This window comes from Triticum urartu, chromosome 6A (assembly GCF_056163025.1).
Source record: "Triticum urartu cultivar PI428250 chromosome 6A, HENAU_Tu73, whole genome shotgun sequence".
Taxonomy (NCBI): domain Eukaryota; kingdom Viridiplantae; phylum Streptophyta; class Magnoliopsida; order Poales; family Poaceae; genus Triticum; species Triticum urartu.
This window is the reverse complement of record NC_141878.1, coordinates 415,238,032-415,265,730: the sequence shown is the minus strand read 5'-3', so window position 1 is coordinate 415,265,730 and position 27,699 is coordinate 415,238,032.

The following is a 27,699-nucleotide window of genomic DNA, read 5'->3' as shown; positions in this document are numbered from 1 at the left end:
GGGCGCGCCCAGGGGGTGGGGCGCGCCCCCCTGCCTCGTGCCCACCTTGGACACCGTTTCGCGTTGATCTTTCTCCTAGATTTTTCAAATATTCCAAAAATAAGCTCTGTCCATTTTTATCCCATTTGGACTCCATCTGATATGGTTATTTTGCAAAACATAAAACATGCAACAAACAGGAACTGGCACTGGGCACTGGATCAATATGTTAGTCCCAAAAAATAATATAAAAAGTTGCCAAAAGTAGATGAAAGTTGTAGAATATTGGCATGGAACAATCAAAAATTATAGATACGACGGAGACGTATCAATGGTAACAGGAGACGGGGGACACGATGTTTACCCAGTTTCGGGCCCTCTCTATGTAGGTAATACCCTACTTCCTACTTGATTGATCTTGATGAATATGAGTATTACAAGAGTTGATCTACCTCGAGATCGTAATGGCTGAACCCTAGAAGTCTAGCCAATGTAATTATGATTGTCTCCACGGACTAAACCCTCTGGTTTATATAGACATCGGAGGGGACTAGGGTTATACAAAGTCGGTTATAGAGAAAGGAATCTTCATATCCGAACACCAAACTTGCCATACACACCAAGGAGAGTCCCATCCGGACACGGGTGAGAGTCTTCGTTCTTGTGTCTTCATAGCCCATCAGTCTGGCCCATGTCCAACAGGCCGGACGCCCGAGGACCCCTTAGTCCAGGACTCCCTCAGTAGCCCCTAAACCATGCTTCAATGGCGAGGTGTCCGGCGTGCAGATTGTCTTCGGCATTGCAAGGCGGGTTCTTCCTCCGAATACTCCAACACAGTCTTCGAATGTGTCCGGATCTGCAAAACAAGTTCCACACACCACCTTAGAGAGTATAATATTTCATGAGTCCAATCTGCTGACAACTTTTTGTGACATGATATCACGTCCCTGCCCGGTTATTATTTCGAACCGTTTTTGGCCTGCCGCTTCATATTTCGAGATGTGGCTTTATTGGCACATCTTCTCAAAGCAGAGATCATGTCCCTTTATTACGGTATTCTCATCAATACGGGTATGGGTAATCCAACCGTGCCGCCTGCACGGCCCCTGGGGAATAGGCGAGTTTTATGGCGAGTGGGGAGGCGCTTGATATTCACTGCCTTTATAAGGAGATAAGGATTCACCTCTTTCACCCATGCCTTCTCTCTTTCCGCCTACCCATTCTCAAGCTCCAACGCCCAAGTTCTCGTCTTTCCTGTCCCAAGAGAGCACTCCAACCATGTCCGGAGCGCAGGGCAAGTGGATGGCCCCCACCGTCAAGGAGAAGGACATCACCCAGCTTCGGGGGGGGGGGGGGGGGGCGGATATTTAGCCAAGGAGGTCGCCCATCGGCTTCCGACCGAGGGACAGATCGTCCCTACCCTGGAGCCCCATGAGAGGGTAGTTTTCATCCCCCACTTTGTCTGCGGGCTGGGATTCCCACTACACCCCTTTGTCCGCGGGCTCATGTTCTACTATGGGCTAGATTTCCATGATTTGGCCCCTAATTCCTTCCTCACCATCTCGGCGTTCATCGTCGTGTGTGAGGCTTTCCTCCGCATCCCCCCCACCCATTTCGGACTGTGGCTGAAGACCTTCAATGTGAAGCCAAAGGTGGTGGGCGGTGAACACGTAGAGTGCGGAGGCGCCATGGTGAGCAAAATGTCCAACGTCTCGTGGCCCAAAGGCACCTTCATGGAGACCGTCAAGGGGTGGCAAAAGTTGTGGTTCTACATCACAGAGCCCTGCGACACTACCTGGGCCGCGGCTCCCGAATTCAAATCCGGGGCCCCAATGCAGCTCATCTCCTAGCAAGAGAAGGGCTCGGATTGGTATTCGTCGGACGAGCTGACAGCGCTCCAGACACGCATCAGGAGCATGATGGACAAGAACGTCAAGCTTGTCGATGTGATTTAGGTGATGCTATTTCACCGGATCCTTCCATGCCAGAGCCGGGCTTGCCACCTATGGGAGTTCGATCCGGCCGAGCACAAGACCCTGCAATGGTTCTTCGGAACTACACACGAAGATATCTGGAAGGTGCTCTTCAAGGCCAACTCGACGTGGCCGAAGACAACCAAGGACCATGGGCACGACCTGGCCCATCCCGCCAGTTTAGTAAGTTTTCCGTTGTTTCAAGGTGTATTCCTTACTTGCTTATTCAAGGAGGGTGTCCGAACTTCCCCATTTGTTTTTTCAGGCATGGACAAAGAAGGCGGAGCGGATTTAGTGTCCGGCTCCGCTGGCCGAGGATCCAGCCATCCCGCGTCCGACGAAGATGCTGGTTTCGGCGCCCTACAAGGCGCCGGAGAAGAAGGCCAAGAAGAAGGCCAAGGGGACCAGAGGTGGCCTCCGTCCCAAGGGTACTTCCGACATGGTGTACGAAGACGCCGAAACTCACTCTGCCGCCGAAGATGACGAGGAGGAGGAAGAGGAAGTGGAAAGCAACTCCCCTCTCCTGGAGGGGGGAATGAAGAAGAGGGCGGCCTCCACAAATCTGGAGGCAGAGGCGTCCAAGAAGGAGAAGGTATCCCTCGCAGATAGCTCTGCATGGGACGTCGACAACAGATCAGAACGGTGCCCCGGAGATAAGCCTCAAGCCAAATCATGAGTATTCAAAGACCCAGACGCATTCATATATCAGCCTCTTTACTTCATTAGTTTAACATGTGAAATCATGCACTTGCAGTCCGGCTCGTTCCGCCCTCAAGCGATCCTTGTCTTCGGGGAACTCGCTGGACCCAAAGGTGATGGACAGCGGGTCCCCTCCGAAGGCCTCCTCTCCCAGGGCCATGGATTACACCGAGGTGTTGTCCGAAGGATCCTAGACGAGGGAGAGACGCAGGAGGCCATCAGGACAGCGCCAGAGGGTGAGACCTCGGCCGCCGGACACATGGGGGAGAATATCCCCATGGAGACTGGCGATGGGGGCCATAACCAATTCGGCCCCCAGCCAAATACGGTCCCGGAGACCTATACGGCTCCGAAATCTGGCAAGTAGCCTCCTTCATCGGAAGGAGGTGTGCCCATTCTGCCGTGACCTCTGTCCAACCAGAGGCGCTGTATACTCTACTGGAAGCGCTACGAAGCGCTTCCATCGTTGAGGAACACCGCACCCTCATGGGTGTGGTGATTGAGAAGATTCAGTCCGCGAAGAGCAGACTGACCGAAGCCTGCACAAGCCTTTTAACAGGCTTTGAGGTAAGCAATGCAATTTGTGAAAAGAAAGTCACAGTATAGATAGTAGCCCTTGAGACTCTGTCCGGGGTTCGAAAAGAAAAGCCAAACAGAGGATCAAATAGTTTTTTGCAGGAGACTAACCATGTACGTCTATGTGAATAAGCAGGCGTCGCTGCTAGCCGCGACTTCTCATGCTGCCGAAGTCTCTTGACGGAAGCAAAGGCTAGAGTAGACCGAGGAAGAGCTCGGTCATGCAAAAAAGCAGCTGGAGGACAATCAAGGTATTCAATCATTTTATGCATGTCCGGAAAGTATCTATGTTTTTGCACTGACTGTAGTGTCGTGATATTTTCGTAGGGACGGCGATCGAGATAGAGGCCCTCAAGAAGGCGCTGGCCGAGGCCGAGGAGAGAGCGGTGAAGGAAAAAGATGTCTGAGAAAAGCATGAGGCCATGGTTGGCGAGGTCCAGCAGGAGGTCCAGGTCGCCGTGAAGAAATGTGAGTCCTCGGAGCGCCAGAATGCGGACCAAGAGTCCGAACTCGCTAAGGCCCGACAAAGCGCACAAGAGGCCCGGGCCGAAGACCAAGGCGCCCTCCGGGAGATTCAAGAGGCTAAGAAGATCGCGGCGGGTAAGGCTTTTATTATGCAAAGCAATTATGTGAGCAAGAGGTATCTCTTACTAACCCGGATTTGGAGTTCTCCAGGGGCGTTTACGGATTTGCCGCGCAGTGTTTCTGACGCTGCGGAATTCTTTCGGGCCGAAGAGGGGAGCTCAATGGAGAAGCTGGTCTGGTCGCAATTGTCGGCGTTCTGGGAATGGGGGTCCCCAGACTTGCCTGCCTGCGGCCCGCGGCGTGGCTGGGTTGGCAGGTCTGTACGGCCCATTTTCATCGATAAGGCATTCAAGACCCTCGCGAGGGGCCAAGCCTCGCGAGGCAGACGACGCAAGATCTCCTCAGGAGCGGCCTCGCCAGGTAGGCTCACGAGGGGTGGAGAGATCAAGGCAAGGCAAACCTCGCGAGGTCCTCGTGATGTGAGCCATGATGATCGAGACCAGGCGGGTGAGGGACTCCTGGATTAGGGGGCCTCGGACAGCCGGACTATATACTTTGGCCGGACTGTTGGACTATGAAGATACAAGATTGAAGACTTCATCCCGTATCCGGATGGGACTCTCAGCTTGGCCATTCAGATATGTAGATCTCCTCCCTTGTAACCGACTCTGTGTAACCCTAGCCCCTCTGGTGTCTATATAAACCGGAGGGTTTTAGTCCGTAGGACAAAAAAATCATATCATAGGCTAGCTTCTAGGGTTTAGCCTCTCCGATCTCGTGGTATATCAACTCTTGTAATACTCATATCATCAAGATCAATCAAGCAGGAAGTATGGTATTACCTCCATCGAGAGGGCTCGAACCTGGGTAAACATTGGTGCTTTCATTGAGAGTTCCACTGTGCCGTTACGATAAGGCCTGATGGCTCGTCTCATTGTCATGGACAACGCTACCTCTGGGGGAGCCCTGGCTGTAGGCCAAACTCTCCGATTAGGCGGCTTCATCATGACTGCCTCGTCGGCCGTCGCGCCGATGATGACTTCTCGGGTCATCAAAAACAGCCTCCACGTCGGCTCGGGATTCACCGAGCAGATGGATCCAATAGAGCTCTCTTCTTTGAATGAGCTCTTGGATTGCATCGCCACCTTGGGAGTCGCTACAGACTATGATCGGATCGGGCTTAAACCCAACCAAAGGGAGATTAACTCTCCGCCAGTTACCCATCAGATAGCGGTGGTGGAGGAGCGATGCAGTGATTCTTCCTCTATTTTGAGGACAAACTATGTCCGGATTCTTGAGATCTCTGAGCCGGATACCCGTCTACGGGAGGACATGGCCCAAGCTTCGAACCTGGAATCGAACAGTGGGCTAGTACCGTTGGGCAACGTCCCAAAGCCCGAGCTACCAAGCTCGGAAACTCCTGTGGGCCTCAGACTGGGTCAGGGTTTGGACTTAAATCTACCCACCCACCCTCACATAAGTGATCTTTCCCATATTAGACAAGAGCCCCAAGAGACAGTACATCACTATTGGGCTAGATTCCTCCTTGCAATAAGCAAGGTGAAGGACTGTCGCAAGGAAGACGCAATTTCATTCTTTTGCAAAAATTGCACGGACAAGGGAATCCTCAATGCCATAAGTCGTCGTGATATAACACACTTCGCTGACTTGGCGTACATAGTACGGAAGTACTGTGCGATGGAAAGCACTTGGAAAACCCAAACACGATTCTGGGATCCTCCAGCTCTAACTAAACCATCTGTCCGAACTAAAAGGGTGTACTCTTGTGAGTCACCCAATCCAATTACAAAGAAGCCAAAACCAAATACAGGGCGCGGAACTGTATTGGAGGGATGGCTCAATGGGCCATGCAAAATTCATAGTACATCTGATACCATGCCAACACACAGCCTTAGAGCATGTTGGATACTCCGGCAGGTGGCTAGGAGCAGCGAGGATCTCCTCATCAACAATACCGCAGAGCACCCTCCCGCGGAAAATAACAATACAGTACTAACAGTCTTCGAGACTTTCACCTCAAACAATAGGCGCAAGTGGGCACTTCGCAGCCTCGCCGAAGTCTGCCACGTTGCAACGATAAATCCATGGAACGACACGGCCATAACCTTCAATGCCAGTGATGAACCTCAATTCCACACAGCCCGAGCTCCAGCCGCTTTGGTCCTTAGTCCAACTGTGGATGGCTTCCGGCTTACTAAAGTACTCATGGACGGTGGCAGCGGATTAAACCTCATCTATGAGGAGACTCTTAGAAAAATGGAAATAGACAAGAGCAGCATTGAGCAAAGCAGCACGACCTTTAGAGGAATCATCCCTAGTCGGAAGGCACGATGTGCGGGACAAATCACACTAGATGTGGTATTCGGCACGCCGGAGAATTACAGGTCCGAAGAAATCACATTCCAAGTGGCCCCGTTTAGTAGCAGATACCACGCCCTTCTAGGGAGAGAGGCATTCACGATCTTCCAAGCTATACCCCATTACGGATACATGAAGCTCAAGATGCTCGGGCCCAATGGAATCATCACTCTAGCTAGTGATCCAGACATAACACTCCGCGCCGAAAATAAAACCGCCGCACTAGCCCTGGAAGCGTTATCCGCAGCCCTCGCGGCCGAAGAACTAACTGCGCTGTGCTCTACAGTGGACAGGGACGATGTGATACTCGACAAAAGACCCAAGTCCACCTCTTTTAAATCAGCAGATGAAATAGTCAAATTCCAGGTCCACCGAACGGACCCTAAAAAAACAGCATCCATCGGGGCACAGCTTAACCCCGCAATAGATGCCGCACTGCGGGAGTTCTTACGCGAGAATTGGGACATCTTCGCCTGGCATCCTTCAGATATGCCAGGCATCCCACGCAGGCTGGCCGAGCATAGCCTAAACATTCTAAAGGGATACAAGCCGGTCAAGCAAACTCTTCGGCGTTTCTCCGAACCCAAGCGACAAGCCATGGGAGAAGAACTAGCCAAGTTACTCGAGGCCAGATTCATTAGAGAAATAAAACACCCAGACTGGCTAGAAAACCTGGTGATGGTACCAAAGAAGGACAAATCCTAGCGCCCATGTGTCGATTTTAAGGACCTTAACAAGGCTTGCCCCAAGGATCCCTTCCCCCTCCCCCACATCGATCAAATTATCGACGCTACCGCGGGACACGACTCGTTGTGTTTCCTCGATGCATACTCCGGATACCATCAAATCAAGATGGCGGAGCCCGATCAAGCCGCAACAGCATTCATTACTCCATACGGCCCCTTCTGTTTCAACACCATGCCTTTCGGGCTCAAAAACGCTGGTGCGACCTATCAACGCATGATTCAGACATGCCTGGAAGCACAAATCGGCAAAACAGTGGAGGCATACGTAGACAATGTGGTAATTAAAACCAGACACGTCGAATCTTTGATAGACGACTTCAGGCTAACGTTCGACAATCTCCGAACATATGAAATTAAGCTCAATCCGGAAAAATGCATTTTCGGCATACCCGCCGGAAAGCTCTTGGGCTTCATCGTTTCCAATAGAGGAATTGAAGCGAATCCGGCTAAAATCCAAGCTCTGTCACAGTTGGCTATCCCAACAAACCTCAAGCAAATCCAGAAATTAACTGGATGTGTGGCTGCCTTAAGCCACTTTATCTCCTGATTGGGAGAAAAGGCATTACCTCTTTATCGCCTTCTTCGGCACACCGAACACTTCGAGTGGACAGGCGCGGCTATGGCCGGATTGGAAGAAATAAAAGCTGCCTTGGCCAGCAAGCCAATCTTGGCCGCGCCAAATATCGGCGAACCAATGCTGTTATATATAGCGGCAACACACCAGGTTGTAAGCACAGTGCTCATCGTCGAACGAGAAACAGACGGACATAAGTTCCCGCTTCAAAAGCTGGTATACTATGTATCTACTGTCCTCACCCCATGCAAATCCTAGTACCCACATTATCAAAAGATAGCATACGCGGTCTTCATGGCATCCTGAAAACTACGACACTACTTTCAAGAGTGTTCAATTACGGTGGCCTCCGAGGTTCCACTCAACGACATTATAAACAACCGCGATACCATGGGACGGATTGCTAAATGGGCTATTGAGCTCCTCCCGTTCGACATATCATACAAACCACGGTGAGCCATTAAGTCACAAGTACTGGCCGATTTCGTCGCTGAATGGACAGAAGCCGAACTCCCTAAAGAATGCAGCGCGTACTCCAATTGGATCATGCACTTCAATGGCTCTAAAATGCTGGCGGGTCTGGGAGCAGGCATCATCCTGACATCCCCAACCGGAGTACAGTCCAATACGTACTCCAAATAATATACACAGACTCCAACAACGCAGCCGAATATGAGGCCCTATTGCATGGTCTCCGGATGGCAGTCTCCATGGGCATTCAACGCCTACAGGTGTGTGGGGATTCAAACCTCGCAATATCTCAAATAAATGGAGATTTTGATGCCAAGGACCCAAAAATGGCGGCTTATCGCACTGCCGTCCTCAAAATGTTAGCTCGATTCAAGGGGCTCGAATTCCATCATGTGGTCCGAGAAAACAATCATGCGGCGGATATCCTCACCCGAATCGGTGCTAAGCGTGACCCTGTCCCACCTAATATCTTCCGGGAAAGGCTGTTTAAGCCATCCGTGGTGTGGGAAGGGGAGACCGGCAACAATAGTCCAGATCCGGCCACAACACCAGACCCCGAACATGCTGACGTAATCGAAGGCTCCGCCACCGAGATAACACCTTCGGCCCACGTGATTATGGCTGTCATTGCCCCATGGACAGAACCCTTCTTGGCTTACCTAAATAGGCAAGAACTCCCTGAGTACCAAAACGAGGCACGTTGCATTGTGCGGCGATCTAAAGCCTACAAGGTCCACGAGGGAGAGCTTTATAAGAAAAGCGCTACCGGAGTATTGCAAAGGTGCATCTCCGAGGAGGAAGGACGACAACTTGGCAGAAATTCTTGTTGGACTCGGCGGCCATCACGCCACAGCTCAGGCCCTTGTAAGTAAGGCCTTCCGTACAGGTTTCTACTGGTCGACAGCTCGAGCAGACGCACAGGACCTCGTTAAACATTGCATCGGTTGCTAGCTCTTTGCAAACCAACGCCATATGCCACCTACCGCTCTCCAAACAATCCCCATTACTTGGCCCTTCACAGTCTGGGGGCTTGATATGGTCGGACCCCTTAAAGGAGGAAGCCATAAGAAAAAGTACCTATTGGTCATGGTGGATAAAAATTCACCAAATGGATAGAGGCCAAACCAGTTAAAACGGCCGAATCCGGACCAGTGATAGATTTCATATCCGGGGTTGTACACCGCTACGGTGTCCCCCACAGTATCATCACCGATAACGGCTCGAACTATACAGCCGACGAGGTAAAAACTTGGTGCGGCAACATGGGCATTAAGCTCGATTATGCATCCGTCTATCACCCTCAAACTAACGATCAAGTCGAACGAGAAAATGATCTTACAATGAGCGGCATTAAACCCAGACTAGTGCGGTCCTTGAAGGAATCAGATACGCACTAGGTCGAGGAGCTCGACTCCGTACTATGGGGGCTGCGGACCACGCCAAATCGCACTACCGGATACACACCTTTTTTATGGTGTACGGGACAGAGGCGGTACTGCCCTGCGACATCATTCATGACTCACGTCGCGTGCGCATGTATGAAGAGAAAGAAGCCGAGCTAGATCAGCAGGACAGTTTGACACCCTGGAGGAGGAGCGTGACGTGGCAAAAGCCCGATCCGCATTCTATCAACAACAGGATCGATGATATCAAAGCAGAGAAGTACGAGTCAAAACTTATAATGTTGGCGAATTCATTCTACGCCTACCAGAGAAGAAAAAGGACAAGCTCAAACCCAAATGGGAAGGTCCCTTTGTTATTGACAAAGTTCTGACCGGTGGAGCGCATCGTCTGCCAGATGCATCGGACAATCGACTAGAGCCAAACCCATGGAACGCAGCCAGACTCCGAAGGCTCTACGCCTAGCGCCGGACTCTGTGTTCATCTCCTTACCTCCATCAATTTTTTATATATTCGTTATCTATATTTTTTTGTCTTTCTTCCTTTTCTCTGCGGCCTTCAAAGGTTAAAATGTGTCTTGACTGCACAATTTGTACGCGCTAAGCGCGCTCATTATACCTGGGGGCTTCTTATATAGAAGCTTAATATAATTATGATCCGGGCTCTATGCCTGCCGCACATGTGTTATTTTTACACATGCACCTTTTCTTCGCCATTATATGTATCGATATGACTTAAGTTTTGGCCAAGCGGGGTTGCCTGGCTCTTGTGTTTATGCCCTACGTTCCCGTTAATTCAACTAGGGCATAAGGGGAGCACCTCTGCGATTGTTAGTGCTGGGTCAGCCGGACATGTACCTCAGACTGGGTGAAGCCGAAAGCTAGCGTTCTTAAGGGAATATTCGATCGGCAAACAAAGGATGACTTTTTTACTTATTAGAATACATACCCCTAGATGTTTATATCCTGCGTCTCTTGTCGCAACTCGGGCATGCACATTAATGCATGCGTACCCAGGGAAAGGAACCCTTAACGGAACTATTCTCCCTGGAAGATGATTCTTACTATCCATGTAATATAACATAACTAGTTGGGTACTTGTCTGTTCAAGCACTTATGACCCCTACGCCTAGTTTCCACGCGTACCCCGGTTTTTACACAACTGAGCGGGTATTCGGATACACTCCGGACTGTCGGATACGGAGGTCAAAGCGAAAAGGTCCGCCATGACAAATGATTTACAATCCGGCTAGGGACAATATATGTCACTCGAAGTACACAGTCACTTAGACTGACTAAATTCTTCTTCTATACCATCCAACAGGCTGTCTAGCCTACAATCCTGTTGGGAATACTTTGCGGCTAATTTCACCTAGTCATACACCAAGCTGACGGGGATCTCTTTCCTGTCAGGACCTACAGGTCCGACCTCGGCCATATGGTTCGGGTCAGCCTTGGTATATCGAGTCTTCACCATGGCCCATGCTTCCCTTGCACCTTGTCGATAGGAAGATATCTTCCATAATCGGAAGTGCCGCCGCGCTCCCTTGAGTATCTGTATAAGCTCCCCCATGCCTCCTGGCAGGGAGGCGGATGGCCACAAGGCCGGGGCAAGGTCCTGCATCACCTGCCAAACTTGTTCGTGCAGTTGTGAGAGCTCTGGCAGAAGATCTCCCGTAGACCCGGGCATCTCCTCTCCGGGACTGCCCGTCAACATACCTATAGATATAGCTCTATTAGATGGTTTCTTCTTCGAACTCTATAGAAGTTCGCTCAAACAATTACTGGAAATGTCGCGTCGAAGCCTTTTATTCTCCTTTATGGAGTCAGCCAGCCGAGCCCGAACATCTTTCTGTTCAACATCCAGCCGGGTATTGGCATCTTGGAGATTGTTTTTCTCCCGCCTAACTTGTGTAAGCACGCGCTCGCCAGCCTTCTGCTGTCGTTGAGCATGTTGCTCCTCCGGATTCACTCCAGGATCATCTGCAGAATCTATTGATTAAATTAGCATGCAAGCCAAATATTAACCGGTCTATCTCATTCTTTTCGATAGGAACAAGTGCTACCAGATGGGGCCTTCTTGGACTCCTCCATTTTGGCAACTGCGGCCCGTAGCTGGGCTTTGCACTCCTCCAGCTCTTGAGACAACTGGGTATTCTTCTCAGTAAGAACCTATGCAAATAATGATCCTTAAATCAGTTGTGCCAACTGTTTCAAGCCTCAGGGCTACTGGTATATATAATTATCAGATTTTCTTACCCGTATATCCTTTACATACTGGTCCGTGGCTCTCGCAAGACCATTTTGAGTAGCTTAGATGTACGCGTCCCCTGAGTTGAAGGCATCAAATGCCTCTTCACAAAAACCGGGGTCGCGGAGTACGGCCCGGTGACGCCTGTGCTTCATGGCACTCTCCACTTTGGAATTTGTAGCAGACAGCCTATCCGCATCCTCGGTAGGAGGAATATCCGGCATTGTCCCCACGTTATCATCTACCTCCAAGTCCGGCTCCGAATCCCGGCTGGTGGAGGCATGGCCGGCAGGCTCTCCGGATACGGTCCGACAAGCGTTTTTCCTGCTTTTAACCACGGACATTATTATATTTTAATGACAATAACCACGGAGTAGGGTTCTTTTTCATATCTCTACGACGGCATCTCAGTCCTGACCGCCTTTATTTTAAGCCTACCCAGTTTCGGTGCCCCTTGTTGGTGAGTCACTGTGGGTTTGGCATAGCGTCCCGAGGGCCTTCCCTGCAAGACACCATACGTGTGCGATGGGTGAAGTGTGAAAAAGGGGATCCTTCTCGGAAGTTGGGACTCCGGTTTTACTTACATGCGATGCAGGGAGCAGTCCAGGATAATCGGCGGTGATGGGCAACAAGGCATCATCGCAGCTTAACTGATAAAACTTCCTGTCGATGAGCTCCACGAATATGTACGGATCTTCTTCGAGTCCGGGATCGCGGGCCCGATCAGGGTCCTCTGGCTGTGGAGATGGGTTGTGAATCTCCCTCACAGCATTTCGTAGTTCCTGCTATGAAATAGCAAGGTAAATATTTATGACAAAGAGAGCGGGAAGGTTTGGAGTAAAAAGCAGCAGCTCATCCAGTTTGGGGGGTTGTACATGGAGAATCCATCCCGTGGCTTAATATGGGTGAACTCCTCTTCCTCTCCCTTAGATAAATCGGACAGTATTTTCGCCAGAGCGGCGGCGGTGTCCGGACCTTTACGGCCGCAGCGGGTGGCATCGTCTTCTCCATTGAAGTGCCACATGGGTTGTCCCCGATAATGAAGTGGCTGCACCCCCCGCATTATACATATTGACATAACCTCGATTATTGTCAGTCCTGATTCGGCCAGTGTCTTTATCCGGCTCATCAGGTAAAGGACTTCTCTGTTATCTTCCTCCTGGGGGCTCCGAGGGCGCCAGCTACGGCGTTTCTTCAAAGGGGCGTTGTTGAACTCAGGAAGGCCCATCCGAATAGGGTCTGGGAGGGGAATGTCCTCCATATAAAACCACTCCAAAGGCCAGTCTTCGGATGTCTTCTTCGGAGTACCGGACAGGTATCTGGTCCCGGTGATGCGCCATATTTCAGCTCCGCCCACTTGAAATATTGACCCCTCCTGTGTACGGGGCACGAGGCAGAATAGCCTTTGCCATAGCTCGAAATGAGCTTCGCAGCCCAGAAATAGCTCGCAAAGGGCAACGTAACCTGCGATGTGTAATATGGAGGTGGGAGTAAAGTTATGCAACTGGAGGCCATAGAACTCCAGGAGCCCACGGAGGAACGGATGGATTGCAAATCCTAGTCCCCTAAATAAATAAGGGACGAGGCATACCCGCTCCCCCGTGGATGGGTTGGGAAAGCTTTCCGCTTGCTTCCCGCCATTATAAGTGGCTAGTCCGGCTCGTACGGGGACCATGTACGCAGGAGGGAGAAACCCTGGGTCCGCAACTCTACTAGTTGGCTATGGGGAATAGAACACTTCTCCCAACTACTTGGCTTAGGGCTACGAGGGCGAGAGGAGGAGCTGCGGTGGCCGTCCATGATGGGATGGATTTTTCTAGGCATGATCCGATTGATACTCGCTGCCGGAAGGTGGTGTGATCTAGATCTGAAGATCCCCGACTGTTTAAATAGACGATTCATCTACCTGGTTAGGGTGGTAAATGTAAAAACACCCCGACCTCTCGCATTCTCTCGACACATGGAAGATAGCCATTATTAAGTCACAGAAGGCGAGGAGTGCAACATTCATGGGAGGCCGGACACAACTCATTACGACACGTACTCAAGATTTGGAGGAGAACCCGGCTTGCAATGTCGAGGACAATCTGCACGCTAGATTCCTCGTCATTGAAGCCTGGTTCAGGGGCTACTGAGGAAGTCCTGGATTAGGGAGTCCTTGGACAGCCGGACTATATACTTTGGTCGGACTGTTAGACTATGAAGATACAAGATTGAAGACTTCGTCCCGTGTCCAGATGGGACTCTCCTTTGTGTGGAAGGAAAGCCTTGCAATTTAGATATGTAGATCTCCTCCCTTGTAACCGACTCTGTGTAACCCTAGCCCCTCCGGTGTCTATATAAACCGAAGGGTTTTAGTCCGTAGGATAACAACAATCATACCATAGGCTAGCTTCTAGGGTTTAGCCTCTCCGATCTCGTGGTAGATCAACTCTTGTAATACTCATATCATCAAGATCAATCAAGCAGGAAGTAGGGTATTACCTCCATAGAGAGGGCCCGAACCTGGGTAAACATTGTGCCCCTGCCTCCTGTTACCATCCGCCTTAGACGCACAGTTCGGGACCCCCTACCCGAGATCCGCCGGTTTTGACACCGACAGCGGGCGTCAGGCGGGCGCCAGCACACGCAGTGTCCTTGCTTCCTCTTTGGTGCCAAGGGGGCAAGCGCAGTCGCGGAGTATCGATGCATCAAGCAACGGTTTCCATATCAGTGCAACAAGACGAAGACCAGCAGGACGGCAAGACAGAGGTCACCATGGAGCCCAGGACAGCGTCACCACCAGAGCCTTTTGCAGGCGAAGACCACTTTTGTCAGGATAAGCTATACTAGCTGTCCCCTTTCAAATTGGCCGTTGTTGGATCCCTTCCCGCTCAATATTTGGCGAGAGGACCAAGGCCTATATAAGTAGAACTAGCCACCATAGTAGAGGGGGTCCACCTCATGACGAACTGATTGGAGACGGATCCAGGATCATCTCACGCACACAAGTTCGCCAAGCACTAGAACACCTCAACCTCAGGAGGCTGTTCTTCCCCTTGTACTGTTCATCATCAGCCCAAGAGGCAATCCACCACCACCACACTGGAGTAGGGCATTACACCACAATGGTGGCCCGAACTAGTATAAATCTTGTGTCTTTCTGTGTTGTGAGTTCGTCGAGTTCGTCCGCGAGATCTCAGAGAGCTAGGGTGTGGATTGATAGGGAGAAAACCTTCGCGCACACCCTAGTTTTCGAAGCTCGAGGGTTTTCCCGGAACCCGTGATCCGACATTTGGCGCACCAGGTAGGGGTGAGCCGAAGCTCCTTCCGTCGCTCCGCGCCCTGTTGCTCCGTCGTCTCCATGGCAGACGCGCGTCGTGCTCGTGCTGAGCGCCGGGCTGCCCTCGCCGCCCACGTCGATCAGACGGCTCCCGTCGGCAGGCCACCTCATCGTTCCCCGTCGCCTGCCGTCAACGCCGCCACCGGCCCGGCGGGGAACAAGCTGCAAGCATCCTTGCTGCACCCCTAGGTGCGGCGGGACGGCCGCACCGCCACTCCATCACTGACCCCGGCCGGTTCTTCTTCCCATGCACGTCGCCTCCCATGGACGCACGGGCCACGATCCTCATGGCGCACGAGCTCCTGCACTACCGCCCAGTCGACGACCTCTACGAGGATTGGCTCGAACACATCGCCGAGCTTGTCCGCGCTGCAGGGGTTCCCCTGCGTCGTCCCTCTCTCCGCCTCGCCCCCCGCCAGCTACGGGCGACGTAGCTCACGGAGCGCCTCCACCACCACTGCCCCAAGACGGCGCCCTGGCGCCAAGACGCGCGGCTCTGTGATGCGACCCGCCGCATCCTGCGCCCGCGCGTGAAGAAAGAAGTTGTCAAGAGGTCCCTCGACCGCAAGAAAATGCTCCGCCGCTCCTCGTGTCACCGCCCCGGGACAGGCTGCTGCGGCAAGACCGTGCGCCACTTGTAGCAGCAGGGCGCAAACCCCATCAAGACCAAGCTCCACCCCCAAGGTGGGCCCTGGTGACCACAGATGGCTGTTGCACTTTCACCCCCGAGCTGCGTAGCGTCGCCTGGCCGGGCATGTTCAAGCCGGATCTGCCTCCCCGCTACGACGGCTCCCCCGACCCCGCGGAGTTCTTGAAGCTCTACGAGGTGAGCATCGAAGCGGCCAACGGCGGCGAGAAAGTCATGACGAACTGGTTTCACATGGCTCTCAAGGAGGGCGCCCGCTCCTGGCTCCTGAACCTGCCTCCAGGCTCAATTTCCTCCTAGGACGACCGCTTCATCGCCAACTTCTAGGGCACTCGCGACCGCCCCCAGTCGCGGGCGACCTGCGCCGCATCAAGAAACAACCAGGAGAAACCTTGCAGAAGTACATTCAGCGCTTCAACAGCACATGGATCAAGATCCCCAAGGTAACCGACGAGGCCATCATCTCAGCATTCTCTGACAGTGTTCGCGACGTCAAGATGAAGGAGGAGCTCGCCATCCAGGAAGAGTTGTGCATGACTCTGGAGCTGTTCAACATCGCGACCAAGTGCGCTAGAGCTGAGGAGGGGCGCCTCTCCCTCCTCGAGCTCCCTGCTGCGGACCCAGAGGAGAAGAAAGCCAAGGCCAAGGACGTGAAGCGCAAGGGAGCAGCCGTGCTCGCAGCGGAACCAGACACCAAGCGTGGCAGAGACGAACCAGAGTCATCCAAGAGCAGCCGTCCGTTCTACGCTTTCCACAACCCGAACACCCACAACACCAGTGAATGTCAAGAGCTTAGAGCCATTCGCGAAGGATGCTTCGGTCAACGCCCCGAGCGCGGCGACCGGGGCTACTGCTAAGGAGTAGGACGTGGTGGCGGACGCTGGGACGACCGTGGCCTGGGCCAGGAGTGGCGTGATCGGCCTCGTGAGGACCGCTGGTAGGATCAACCTCGCGAGAGCGCCTGGAGGGATCAACCTCGTGAGGATCGTCCTCAAGGCAACGCGGGACTCCCTCCGCTGCCGCCACCGCCAAGAAGGAATGACGAACATCATCAAGACGAGGGAGCTGGGGGCTTCTAGGAACCGCGTGCTATCACCTGTATCTTGGGTGGAGCCCAGGCCCCAGCATCGTAGTGTATCTTCAAGCAATTTTCTCGTGAAGTGAATGCAGTCCTCCCCAAGCTCGAAGCCACACGACTGCTTGGATGGTCCCAGTGCCCCATCACTTTCAACTCGACAGACCAGCTCAAGTGCGTAGCTACCGCTAGCGCCCTCCCGATGCTTTGCTCCCCAGTCATCAGCAATGTGCAGGTTACCAAGACCCTCATCGACGGCGGTGCAGGGCTCAACGTCCAGTCCGTCGACACGTTCAACAGCCTCCAAGTGCCATATGACCAGCTTCAGCCCACCAAGCCTTTCTCAGGAGTGACCGACGGTTCCACCACACCGATAGGGCAGGTCTGCTCCCTGTCACCTTCGGGGAACGCAAGAACTACCGCACCAAGCTCATCGACTTCGACGTCGCGCACATCCATCTGCCGTACAATGCCATCCTCGGGTACCCAGCCCTGGCCAAGTTCATGGCGGTGACCCATCACGGCTACAATGTCCTCAAGATGCCGGGAAGCGGCGGGATCATCACGGTCCCATGTGAAGAAGGGATGCGATGTGCTCCCTCAAGCGTGCCTTCCAAGCTGCAGCAATCGACGACCCCGGCAACAAGGGCGAGGGCCCTCCTGAGGCCATCCCCAAGAAGAAGAAGCAGCTGCGACTTGCAGGACCTCAGGAGGGTGGCGTCACAGTCGGAGCCTCGTCAGGATCAGCGCCCGCTCCAGGGGCGCCTCCCTCCATCGCATAGGAAGGCGCGCCCGGCGCCCTTCTCGGGCAGCGCTCGGGGGCTTTCTTCTGGAAGGCCTCAAACCTTGCCCACATCACGAGGGAGGTGCTCGGGCACCACTTGGAGGCGTGCTTCATGGCATGTTTCCCTCAGGAGGGCACAGGGCAAGGATTGTCCACTGTTCAGGATTTCATCACCAAGACCACCTAGGAATTGCAAGACGCAAGGGCCATGCGCGGCGACCGCCGCTCACGAGACGCAGCTTCCCATCTAGGCGAGGATGCCGGGCTGCGTGTCTGCATCGACGTTCTAGGTCTCAACAGGGCTGCTTCTCAGGAGCTTTTCTGGCCTTCGCGTGTGGGACACTACGAGGGTCCACCGCACAGCTACGTTCGGATGCCCTTTGGCCTGCAGAGCGTGTCGTCCGCCTACCAGCGCAACTTGTGGCGCATCCTAGCGGCTCAGGAGGCCAGGCACCACGCCGTCCTGATGGAGATGGAGACGGTCCTCAAGGAACCGCCTGAGCCCCCAGAGCCTCCAGAGGCTTAGGGCCCCAGTGGCTCGTGAGGAGCAAGCCCTTCGCTGCGCACCATTGGCTGCCCCAACTCTCCTCCGTCAACTTAACCAGGTGACATCTTTCCAAGTTCATTTAGCTGGGAGCGCCCCTCGAGCTGCATCATTCCCAGGCCGCGTGGGTCCGTCCCTACGGCACGTATCCCTTTTTATGTCTTTAGCTTACCTTGTTGGGAGCGCCCCTCGGGCTGCATCATCCCCAAGCCGCTCGGGCCTAACCCAGTGGCATGTATCTCCTTCGCATTTACTTAAGCCTGCTACCCTCATGTTTAATCTACCTATGATTACTACTTGCTCGATCGCCACCCATCATGGGGACCGCGCGCCAGCCGTCCTTCTTCAGGACCCTTCGCGTGAGAAAGTTGAGCACGGCGTCTGTGCTCGGGCCCGTCCCTACAACGTCGATAAAATCCAATGGCTGAGCTCTGTCAGGCGGGCTGGCCCTGTTTATGTCACCTCCTGGGGCTGTTGGTGCTTGGCTTTCTCACGCGATAACCTCAGGAGATTCGTTCGGCGCAGGTTGTCTGACCACCTCGCAGGACTAACACAGCGAACAAGAACCAAGACCAGGCGCAACCCGCCTTGAGGTAGGGCCTCGTGAGTCCCGCGTTGGCTCACGAGTGCCCAGATACACCTCGTCTAGCCCTGTCGTGCAAGCCACGTGTCAGGGCGGGGCTGTACACGCCCCGGGGGCTCCCCGCAGAGGGAGCCCCCTCCCACGCACAAGTGGAAGCACCATGCTCCGCGCTGGCCGTCGACACTGCCGAGGAGTGGCTATGCCCGTGCACAAGCGGAAGCACTATGCTCCGCGCTGATGATAAACAACTGAGGGCGGCTTCATGGTCGTACCATCCTTAGGGAGCCCCAGAGCTCAGCGTCCGGCCTCACCGCAACGCCTCCCCTCGGGAGAGCCGTGCGAGGGGGCTAGGCACGGGGGCTGCGCTCGGGTCACGCCCAAGCGCACACCACCCAACCAGATCTCCCAGACCTGGTCGTCGCACGCCCCTCCCGAGCCGAGCCTCAGCGAGGGAAAAGGTATAGAGATTGTTTGCACGTCAAGGGGGACTCCTGAGCATCGCGACTCAGGAGCCTAACTGGTCACGTAGCCCCTCACTCCTTGGTCTGTCCTTGTCTCCGGTCGGCCCAACGGCGGTTGAGGTATGCGCGGGGCCGGGCTCTGCCGATGTAGAACATCAACCTATCCTCATGTACTCTCCCTGTAAGCTGTTTGCGCGTCAAGGGGGACTCCTGAGCATCGCGACTCAGGAGCCTAACTGGTCACGTAGCCCCTCACTCCTTGGTCCGTCCTGGTCTCTGATCGGCCCAACGGTGGTTGAGGTACGCGCGGAGCCGGGCTCTACCGACGCAGAACACAACGCAAATAGGAGGAAAATCGCCAAATCTCGAAGCAAATATTACAAGGTATATTGTTATCACAATATCAAATGAAAGTTTAACGCCTCCACGAGGCCTGATGCATATTGCAAGAATGAAACAGGAAGGCAGCTGCAGGTCACCCTTGGACACCGCCATCGCCTGCAGAAGGTGCTCCTCCCTTGGTAGCGTCACCTTCACCTGCACCACTAGCCGCAGGATCGGTGGCATCGCCGGTCGAGGGCGCGAGGACGAAGCTGTGGAACTTCTTCAGCAGGGCCTCCACTGACCTTTCACGGCGGTGGCGGCGGCCGCACAATGTTCATCAGCTACAGGCTCCATCGGCTCGTCGAGATGAGCATTGGGGTCACGAAGGTACAGATGGCTGAAGACACACGTGAGCATATCTGAAGAAAGGACATGAGCCTCTGCCTCAGCCATGGGGTCGATGCCCTCCACGACTTCCTCAAGCGCCTTCACCAAGTGGGGAAGCAGCTGAGCACGACCATCCTCATCGGTGGTCAGCGGCTTCTCCAGGCTCTTCTCGTATAGTGACTTCAGCGCCACGCTGGACCTCTTCTCAAGAAGCGAGAAGGCCACGCGGTCTTCGGCCAGGACACTCCCCTTGGCGTCGAGCTCGGCCTCCCTCGCCTTCGCCTTCTACTCCAGCCCCTCCAGTCGACTACGCTCCACGGCCTGCGCCTTCATCGGCTCCCCCAGCTCGGCGTCGTGGCCTTTGATGGCGTCCTCCCGAGCCTGCATCTCCTCCTCCCTTGCTTCGTAGTCAGGTGCTTCTTTTGCGCGCTCGTCGCACAGCCTCTTCAGCTCGCCCTCTAGCTCTCGGCAGCGGTCGCGGGCGACCTCGGCGTCCTTCAGCACCGCCTCATGATCGGCCGCAGCTCTGGCGGCGGCCTGCTTCTCCTTCTTGGAGGCCGCCGCTGCCTGGCTCAGCGACGCTCAAATGCCGAGTCGGGGTAAAGCCAGCCCGAGGCTAGCTCCAGGCGCCTGCCACTAGGTGCGAGTCCGCGCCTAGGAGGTCTTCCCGCAGCTTATCCATCCCCGAGAAGACACGCTCCAAGACTGTGGAGGAGGCAGAAGAACTTGGGGCTGAAGGCGCAGCAGGAGGAGGAGGCGACGTCGTTACCAGAGCCTGGAAGATCGAGGGCTCCGGAGCCCTTGGGACCTCATCAGCAGAGCCGGGTGCTAGGACTTCTAGAGCCAGCGGGGCCACGGGGGCTGGTTCATCCTATTGATGCTCCTCTTGGCCTCGCGAGGGCGACCAGGCTGGGGAGGTGCGGGTGCTGTCGCCTCTCTCCTGCGCAGAGGGGGCATGGCCGCGGCATCCTCCTTCCTCTTCTTCGTTGAAGACACCGGCCTAATCAACCAAAGGCGAATGTTAGAAAGTAGCAAGTACAAGCAGGAACAAGACAAAGCTCGAAGCACTTACTGATCCACTACGACATAGTCCACCTTCCGCTTGGTGAGCCTGAAACCCGAAAGCGTCGGGGCCTGAGGAGTGGGCACACGGGTTCCGGGGGTAGAAGACGGCGCAGCAGAAGGACCGGAGCCGGCCCCAGGCGGTACCAAGTCGGAGGCAGCATCTTGAGAGACCAGCGAGGATCTACCCCTTCTCGGGATGAGGGGCATCTCCCTCACCTTCTGGCGGGCGTCGACCTCGGAGTCGTCTGGTAGAGCGCGGAGGATGTCGGCCTTTCTCAAGGGGGGTTTCTCCCCCATCTCCTCGGGGGTCTCCTCCAAGTCCTCCTCCGCTCTTCCTCCCCGCGGGACTCGTCAGAAGACACCTCCACCAGCTTCGGCGTGGTGGACACCCCAGCGAGCGCCGGCAGCACCAGCCGGCGCACGTCAAAGGTCAGCCAAGAGGCGACGAATTGCTCCCAGTCCTTGCGATGGAACAAAGGAACAAAGGCACTCGGCGGGTACTCTTGGTTATCCCCAACCAAGAGCATAGAACTGCAGTCAGCTCGTCATCAGGCAGGGCCACCGGGCTCAGACGAACCTTGTCTTCTTTATCTCCAAGCTTCCACAAAGGGCGCATGCGCACCTGGAGTGGAGCAACGCGCATCGTCAATAATTTCCTCAGGAGCATGACCCCCGTCACCTTGGCTGCCTTCGCATTGCCCGGCTTCAAATCGATCTTCATCTGCTCCAACACTAACGACGCCCGCTCGTCGGTGAGCTCTACACGAGACCACCCCTTGTCCGACTGGGGCGCCTCCGTCGGTAGTTCCAAGCGTGGATGGACGCACTTGGCACTCATCATGATCCATTTGGACCTGATGTTTTCAACCCTCTTCCCGGTGTTCGAGATCGAGTTGGCCTGGTTGGCCGTGATGAAGTTGGTGCACCCGGAGATATGGCCACCGGTGATGCGAAGGAAGAAGAAGTGGTGCAGCAGTGCCACAGACGGCATCATGCCCAGGTACGCCTTGCAATAGTAGGCGAAGATAGACAAGAGAAGAACGGAGTTGGGATGGAGATGTAGCGCCTGCAGCCCGAAGTGGTCGAGGACCTCGAAAAAGAAATCAGAAAAGGGGGGAACCAACCTGGCGGCGATGCTTCTCGTGAAGAAAGGGAAGAAGGTGCTTACCTCAGATTCCGGCACGTCGGAGGCAAGCCGGAGCTCCATCTTCCCCTCTCATTGCTCTCCCCCGCTGTCAGGAAGCGCGTGGCGGCTAGGTTCTTCTCCGTGATGTTGGGCGCATCAAGGGTTGGCTCGAACCAAGATGGCGCCGAGGAGGACTTGACCTTGCACGGCGCCATTGGTCGCCAATGCGGAGCGAGGTTGAAGCGGATCTGGAAGTTCCGGCAGCAAGGAGCGAGAAAGGGGATCTGGAGCAAGGCGAGGAAGAAGCAATGAAGGCAAGCACTGTCTGTGCCAGCCTTTTTCTCAAGTCGGGCGGTTGCCGAGGCAGCGTGGGGAAGCGGAGACGCCCACGTCCAATCAACCGCCACGCGTCAACCGAGGCCGCGGGCTTTTCGGGCCTGCGGCGCTCCGCGCTTGACCTTTGGCTTGACCTCGAAGCCAAGCCCGAGCGCGCCTTGGGCCCGGGGGCTACTGTTGGTGTTCTGGGAACGGGGGTCCCCAGACTTGGCTGCTTGCGGCCCGCGGCGTGGCTGGGCTGGCAGGTCTGTATGGCCCATCTTCATCGACAAGGCATTCGAGACCCTCGCGAGGGGCCAAGCCTCGTGAGGCGGACGAAGCAAGACCTCCTCAGGAGCGGCCTCACCAAGCAGGCTCGCGAGGGGCGGAGAGATCAAGGCAAGGCAAAGCTCGCGAGGTCCTCGTGATGTGAGCCATGACGATCGAGACCAAGCGGGCGCTAGGCGGGCGCCAGCACGCGCAGTGTCTTTGCTTCCTCTTTGGTGCCAAGGGGGCAAGCGCAGGCGCAGAGTACCGAGGCATCAAGCAAAGGTTTCCATATCGGGGCAACATGACCAAGACCAGCAGGACGGCAAGACGGAGGTCACCACGGAGCCCAGGACGGCGTCACCACCAGAGCCTTTTGTAGGCGAAGACCACTTTTGTCAGGATAAGCTGTACTAGTTGTCCCCTTTCAAATTGGCCATTGTTGGCTCCCTTCCCGCTCAATATTTGGGGAGAGGACCAGGGCCTATATAAGTAGAACTAGCCACCACAGTAGAGGGGATCGACCTCATGACGAACAGATTGGAGACGAATCCAAGATCATCTCACCCACACAAGTTCGCCAAGCACAAAAACACCTCAACCTCAGGAGGTTGTTCTTCCCCTTGTACTATTCATCATCAGCCCAAGAGACAATCCACCACCACCACACTGGAGTAGGGTATTACACCACAACGGTGGCCCGAACCAGTATAAATCTTGTGTCTTGCTGTGTTGTGAGTTCATCGAGTTCGTCCGCGAGATCTCAGAGATCTAGGGCGTGGATCGATAGGGAGGAAACCTTCGCGCGCACCCCAGTGTTCGAACCTCGAGGGTTTTGCCGAAACCCGTGATCCGACAGCAACCTTGCGCCAGAATATCCGGTGCCCTTTAGCGACCAGCTAAAACAGTTGGTCGAGCTGCATAGGATGGCCGAACTAGTCATGAAGGATTTAATAATCCGGTTGTGGTGTGCAGAAGCTAAACCCGGCAGCTACTTCGGCCTCGTGAAGCGGCTGGTCAATGCCTGCCCTCGCCTTGACGCCATCGCCCGTGTCAAGATATAATGGGCGAACATGGACGCTGTCAAGATCGCGACCGAAGGACCGCCCGCGGGCAAGGAGCACCGCACACCCGACCGGTATTTTGAAGATGTTCTGAAGGGATCCCGCATTGTGTTAGAGCAATGTGCTAAGGACATTATTTTTGAATGAATACATTCATGTAATCCCGTCATGTATGATGAAAACAAGGCTGATATGTAATACAATGCTTTGTTGTTTATTATTTAAAGTTTTACCTCCTGTGCGGCCGTTTTATCAAGTCTGAGAGTTGGCCAGTCGTCGACTTCTGCCCCCACGTAGGTAGTACGGGGGTGTTCGGGATGAATCTAAACACTCTTTATCCAAGAATTTGGTCCTTAAAGGAGGTGCTTAGCGCAACGAACCAGGCAATCGGACTTTGTGGCTTTATCACCCTCACTTAGCCATAGGTGTTTAACAATAAAATTTAGGCACAGCCCCTAGTGTCCGAACTAGGGTGTTGTAAACAACTGATCAGATAAGAACCGATTCATGACATAATGCGGAAAAATCGCTAAAGATTTGAAACCTCTGAAGAGCTAACCAGCTCACGCCGCATCATGACAGTCAGTTTTCGGCTTTCTCTACTGAGGTTCTCATCCGGATAAACCAAGACACAATCACAGTAGTTCTCCCTTTACTACCCAAGACGATATAGCGGAACGTAAGGTAGTAAGCACAGGAGCCGGGCAACCCAACTATTGACCAAAGACATGATTCGGAGCCAATGCATATAATGCTAAATTCAGGGTGCCGAACAATACTGTAAAAAGTGTTCAGACTTTGTTGCCGTATTATGGGGCGCAATGAAGCCCCTGGCGGACTAAAGCGTACCGAAGTACACTGGTGCGATTTGATAAGATTATCAAAAGGGCAAACTAGTGCCGCAAAAGTTGGGCTGCAAACTGTTTCCATTATAGTTTGATCAATACGTCAAAGCGTATTTGTACAAGTAGTGCAATAAGTAACAGGGCTGTTTAATATACCACAACCAAGGGACAGCTGCGTGCGGGTCCTGAAAACAGGTAGAGTCACCGTTAAAGAGACCACCTATAAATTCCCTTATACGTCAATATCTTGTGCCGTCTTGGTGTACCGATCCTTTCGAAAGGACCTGTGATCATGCCGTCAGGAAGGGCCTATGGAAAGGAAACCTAAAAAGGAAAGAAAAAAAGGTGAAAGTATGTGTGTCCAGGGGAGATCGAGTCGTATTATGGATCACACTCTTGTTATGCCTCCGTCTATGCCCATGGTATTTTGAGTGCGTAGTTATGTACGAGCGGTACGAACGCCACCACTTGGTAGGGGCTGGGACGGAGGCCGAACTGCTAGTCGAGCTCTTGATGAGCTGGGATGTCCTGCTGCGGAGTAGTCCAGACTCGTTTGACGGTGTCCGGGAGCTCGGCCGCCGAATTGAGGTTCTGCTTGGACAGGCCGCTCTGTACTTCTGCTGCTAAAGCAGCGGTGTGCTCCTTAGTACGGAGGGAGCGTTCCAAGTTTCCATTGACTGTTATGATGTTGTGTGGTCCGGGCATCTTGATCTTGAGATAAGCATAGTGTGGCACCACATTGAATCAAGCAAATGCGGTTCGTCCGAGCAGCGCGTGATAGCCACTGCGGAAGGGGACGATATCGAAGATCAACTATTCGCTTCGGAAGTTGTCCGGGGATCCGACGACAACCTCTAGTGTGATTGAGCCTGTACAACGGGCCTCTACCCCTGGTATGACTCCTTTAAAGGTAGTCTTTGTGGGTTTGATCCTTGAGGGATTAATACCCATTTTGCGCACTATATCCTGATAGAGCAAGTTCAGGCTGCTGCCACCATCCATAAGGACTCGCGTGAGATGGAATCCATAAATGATTGGGTCAAGGACTAGCGTGGCTGAACCTCCATGATGGATACTGGTCGGGTGGTCCCTGCGAACGAAAGTGATCGAGCAGGAAGACCATGGGTTGAATTTTGGGGCGACTGGCTCTATCACATACACATATCTGAGCGCGCGCTTGCGCTCCCTCTTGGTGATATGGGTAGCGTATATCATGTTCACCGTTTTGATTTGAGGGGGAACTTCTTCTGTCCCCCTGTGTTCAGTGGACGGGGCTCCTCATCATCGTTCTCGCTTTGCGAACCCTTCTCCTTGTCTTCGACATTTAACTTGTCGGCCTGTTTGAAGACCCAACAACTTATGTGGGTATGATTGGCTGGTTTATCAGGGGTGCCATGGATCTGACATGGGCGATCGAGTATGTGGTCCACGCTGGAAGGGCCCTGATTATTTCTTTTATATGGCTTCTTCCGCTGGCCAGTCTTGGAGCCACTGAATCCGACGTTGACCGCCGTGTCATCGGTATTATCACCGTTGCTTCGATGCTTGTGTCTGTTGCGTCGGGGCGTGCCGTTGCTATTTCTGGCTTCCAAAGTGCCACATTCGCTTGTATTGTTATTGCTACGGGCTAGCCAGCTATCTTCGCCCGCGCAAAAGCGGGTCATGAGTGCCGTGAGGGCCTCCATGGACTTCGACTTTTCTTGGCCGAGGTGTCGGGCAAGCCATTCATCCTGGATGCTATGTTTAAAGGCCGCTAGGGCTTCGGCATCCAGATAGTCGACGATCTGGTTCTTTTTGGTTAAGCTAGTCCAGAATTTCCTGGCTAACTCTCCGGGATGTTGGATTATGTGACTCAAGTCATCGGCATTCGTAGGTCGAACATATATAACTTGGAAGTTGTCAAGGAAGGCTTCTTCCAAGTCCTCCCAGCTGCCAACGGAGTTTTCAGGCAGGCTATTCAACCAGTGTCGGGCTGGCCCCTTGAGTTTTAGGGGGGTATTTGATGGCATGAAGATCATCACCGCGGGCCATGTGAATATGGAGAATAAAGCCTTCAATCCATACCATAGAATTTGTGGTTCCATCGTATGATTCGATATTCACGGGTTTGAACCCTTCTGGGAATTCATGTTCCATTACTTCATCAGTGAAGTGGAGGGGGTGTGCGACGCCTATGTACCGGGCCAAGTCGCGCCGTAGTTCAGATGGAGTCCTTCTGCGATTTTCGGCTCGGACATATTGTGCTTGCCATGTTCGGCTTGATAGCCGTTGTCGCACGTCGGGGCACACCCCCGTGATCTGTAGATCGATCTGGCTAGACCTGCTTTATTCTTCTAGTCCTGTCGGAGATCCTACGTGTATGCCTGAGCTGTTTTATCCTTGCCTTTACCATGAGGTAGTACGGGCTGGTGTTCGGCTTGAGTTTCCATTTTGTCTCGGCCACGTGGCGGTCGATTAGTCACATTACACGATGATGGTGCGGGCTCAAGTGCCTCATAATCGAATTAGGGTAGCAGTTTACGCTTCGGGTAACTTTTGGTTGGGCGCTCGAGGTCGTATTCTTCTGCTACCAGGACATCAGTCCATCTATCATTGAGCAGATCTTGATCAGCTTGAAGTCGTTGCTGCTTCTTTTTCAGGCTCCTTAAAGTGGCTATTAGTTGTTGCTTAAAGCGCTCCTGCTCGAGAGGTTCCTAAGGCATGACAAAGTCTTCGTCGCCGAGGCTCACCTCATCCTCGGAGAGTGGAAGATAATTACTGTCCTTCGAGTCTTAATGCACGGCCTGTTCATCAGGGCTAACTCGCCCATCTTCCCATTCGTCCTGTCCGGAAGTTGGCTCAACGAGGTCTTCATTGTCTTTGGCATCATCTAGAGTATTATTTTCTCCTGTGCCTGTATTGCTGTCTTTTTCACGGCGTGACTTAGAGCGGCGCCGCTATCATTGGCGCTTTGGCTGTATCTCAGGGTGTTTATCTTACACTTTTTCTTCTTTGTCATCGCTGTTAACTTCTTTGGGTGTGTCCACCATATATACATCGTAAGAGGAGGTGGCCATCCAGCGCCCGGTAAATGGCGGGTTTTGGGCTTGCTCCTCTTCGGCATCGTCGTCCATACCGTCGATGTCTTCAGAGTTGTAGTCGAGCATGTCGGTTAGATCTTCGACGGTGGCTATTAAGTGGGGGTGGGTGGGAAGCAAAGTTCCCCGTCATCAGCCCCTAGTTCAAACCGGATATAATTTGACTCTGAGTCCCCTGCTAAAGAGAGGGTTTAAAATGAGTTTAGCACATCTCCTAAAGGTGAGTGCCCGAAGATGTCCG